Source organism: Mandrillus leucophaeus, unplaced genomic scaffold, assembly GCF_000951045.1.
Source record: "Mandrillus leucophaeus isolate KB7577 unplaced genomic scaffold, Mleu.le_1.0 Scaffold12, whole genome shotgun sequence".
Taxonomy (NCBI): Eukaryota; Metazoa; Chordata; class Mammalia; order Primates; family Cercopithecidae; genus Mandrillus; species Mandrillus leucophaeus.
The window spans coordinates 5,031,280-5,035,101 of record NW_012100320.1 but is presented as its reverse complement, the minus strand read 5'-3'; positions in this window follow the sequence as shown (position 1 = coordinate 5,035,101).

The window sequence follows — 3,822 nt, the reverse complement described above, 5'->3', positions numbered from 1 at the left end:
TTTTTTTTTTTTTTTTTTTTTTTTTTTGAGACAGGGTCTCACTCTGTCACCCAGGCTGGAAGCGCAGTGATGCAATCACCACTTACTGCAGTCCTGACCTCCCCAGCTCAAGTGATCCTCTCACCTCAGCCTCCCAAGTAGCTGGGACCACAGACAGCATCTCCACACCTGGCTAAATTTTTTTTTTTTTTTTAATTTTTAGTAGAGATGCAGTCTCACTATATTGCCCAGGCTAGTCTCGAACTCCTGGGCTCAAGTGATTTTCCCACCTCAGCCTCCCAAAGTGCTGGGATTACAGGCATAAGCCACGGTGTCTGGCCAATATGTCTTTATATCAGGCGCTATTTGTCAGCTTACTCTCAGAAGAAAATTAGGACAAGAGACGAAGGAAAGGGCAGTGGTGGTAAGTTGAGTACTTAATGTCTTATAATATCATGGAGCTACGTGAAAGCCCCACCATGCCACCTCACTGTCACCCCAAGGTTCAGGGGGCTGTGAAGGTTTCAACCCAGGTCCAAGGGGTGCAGCAGGGCCTCAACTAGAGATGGAACCTCTTTTCCCCAGAGCTTCAACCAGCAGTTCTGCTTGGACCCAGATAACATTGCATCCTAGAAGTCTTATCATTTGCTCAGTTTGCACACTGAGAAGGAGCACACGCCTGCGGCGCCTCCTTCTGCGGGTGAAGGCAGAGGGCTGGGGACGGGAGGAGAGGTGCTTGTTCTTGTGGGTGGCAGCAGAAAGTGGCCCCAGTCACCAGCTGCCAGAAGATGGGTCTGGGTCTCACTACAGAATGAGTGCCCACCTGCCATGCTCCCATGCCACAGCAGCTCCTCTTGGTCCCTTTCAGACCTCCTGGGCTTCTCATGTCCCTCCCTCCTCCCCCATCAGACCCTCTTCCCTAGATACTGTGGGGCATGCTCCCCATGGAGGCACAGGGTATCAGAGCTGGGCTGAGCCAAAGACCTCCTCAGCCAATCCCCTCATTTTATAGTTGGGAAAACAGGTCCAGAGAGGAGAAGGAACTCACCCAAGGTCACCTAGAGAGTTTATGGCAGAACTAAAACTGGGTCTTCGGGAAAACGTCACATAGCTCCTCCCCACCCATTCCCTACACTTTACTAGATACGTCTGGCTGCCACACTCCCCTTCTCCAGTGCCCCATTTGTTATTCGACGGATATTTTTGTTGTTGTTGTTGTTACTGTTGTTGTTGTTGTTTTTGAGACAGAGTCTCACTCCATCTCCCAGGCTGGAGAGCAGTGGTGCAATCTCGGCTCACTTCAACCTCTGCCTCCCAGCTTCAAGCAATTCTCGAGCCTCAGCCTCCCAAGTAGCTGGGATTACAAGTGCACACCACCACACCCAGCTAATTTTTATAATTTGTAGAGACAGGGTTTCACCATATCGGCCAGGGGTATCCTGGCCTCAAGTGATCCACTTGCCTTAGCCTCCCAAAGTGCTAGGATTAAAGGCATAAGCCACTATGCCACCATGCCTGGCCTCAATAGATATTTCTTGAGCACCTACTACATGCCAGGTTCTGTTCTAGGCCCTGATGATACAGGAATGAACAAAACAGACACAACTCCTACTCTTGCAGAACTCACATTCTAGCTTAATTACATGACCTACCTGTTACCTCTGTGAGGGAGACACGCTGTCCCGCTGCAGCCAGGAAGGCCTGGTCAGCAAACGGATACTGCCCGTGTCACTGCCCTGCAGGAGAGAGGGCCTCGTCCCTGGAGGAGGGGCATCAGCCGAGAATAGGCAGCAAGGGCTCCCCGTGCCCAGCTCTGTGGGAATAACAGACCCCTGCCCGAGAAGATCATCTCCTCTGATTCTCAGAACCACCCTACACACCAGGTACTCACATCCCTGCTTTACAGGCAAGGAACTGAAGGCCCAGCAACATGGGGCAAGTAAGCAGCAGGACTGGGCCTTCTGCTCTCTCAGACGGGGAGTCCTGGGCCCTGCTCAAGTAGAGCAGGGCCGGGGGGCAAGGGGAAATAGGGAGCTACTGCCCCTGTCTGGGGATTCTGGTACCCAGAGCAGGGTTCCTAACCGTGAAGTGGGTACCAACCCTTTTTGTGATACTTAATTAAAACCATGAGTCCTTTCCCTAGAAATAATCTACGTGTCTCCCTCACACCACTTTGCATATAAATTCCCTGAAGCCCATCCTTGCCCCACTCTGGGCAGGGCTAGACTTTCTGGGGGACCGTCTCCTAATGGGAGGAGGAATCACACTGTGGAGTTGAAAGGTCAGTACACTAACCCCACCCCCACCCCGCCCTGAGAGTCTCTCCTGAGGGGTCTGCAGGCTGCATCTCGGGAGGCATCGCTGGCCACGCGGTGCTACCCAGACGGACTGTGAGCGCCCCCTGGAGGCGGCTCCGGCACGTGTCCCAGGAAACACTATACCCAACGCATCCCCACCCCACCCCCAGAGTTTAACTTGATGCCAACATTTGGACAAGAAAAGTTATCATTCAAAATATTGTTTTTAAGTTAAAATGGCCACAGATGGCTGTTACAATGCAAACTATGGCCCAAATGTTAGGAGAAACCCTGGAGGTGGGAACAGTGTGGAGGGCTGAAGCGGGTCTCACCGAGAAGTCTCATCCCCCAAAACCAGCTCCCAAGGCCTGGTCTGCCTAGCACCCTGTCCCAAGCACAAAGACAAAGGGCCCTTGACCCTGTCCTCCCGCTACAGGCCAGCCGTACCAGGCTGGGGGAGGGAGAGAGAGAAGGAAGGAGAAAGATAAGAGGACCAGCTAATCCCAGTTCACCCAGGACGTCCCAGTTTCATTTTTTTGTTTTATCTTAATTTATTTTGAGACAGGGTCTTGCTCCATCACTGAGGCTGGAGTGCAGTGGCATGATCTTGGCTCACTGCAGCCTTGACCTTCCTGGCTTAAGCAATCCTCCCACCTCAACCTCCCAAGTAGCTGGGACCACAGGCGCATGCCACCAAGCCTGGCTAATTTTTGTATTTTTTACAGAGATGGGTTTTTTTCATGTTGCCCAGGCTGATCTTGATCTCCTGGGCTCAAGCAATCCTCTGCCTTGGCCTCCCAGAGTGCTGGGATTATGGAGGTGAGCCCCCTTGCCCAGGTTATGTCTGTTTTAGGACTGAAAGTTCATCTTCCCAGGAACTACCCCACTCCAGTCCTGGGCAAACCAGCCTGCCCCTTCTCCCTGCGTTGACCAGTGAAAGTGTCATGAGCAGCATAAACTCAGACATAACCAGGTCCACACACATTGTCTTTCCACAAGGCCAGACTTTTATCAATGTTATTTCAATCATAAAAGCCACGAGCACCATGGAGTTCCCAAGGAGGCAATGTTCCTTAGTACTCTCGGTTCACTTGGTAGTCAGAGCCATGTGCACACAGGCTCGAGCCATTCAACAAGTCAATCGACACTGCAAACCATACACTGTAGTATACTTCATATAGAAATGTTATAGATTAAAATTTCACACCAAACAGTAACATTGAACATCAAAAGAAAAGGGGAGAGGCTAGGCACGGTGGCTCATGCCTGTAACCCCAGCACTTTGGGAGGCCGAGGCAGGCAGATCATGAGGTCAGGAGTTTGAGACCACCCTGACCAACATGGTGAAACCTCATCTCTGCTAAAAATACCAGAATTAGCCTGGTGTGGTGGCGGTCACCTGTAACCCCAGCTACTCGGGAGGCTGGGGCACAAGAATCACTTGAACCTGGGAGGTGGAGGCTGCAGTAAGCCAACATCACGTCACTGCACTCCAGCCCAGACAACAGAGCGAGACTCTGTCTCAAAAAAAAAAAAAAAAAAAAAA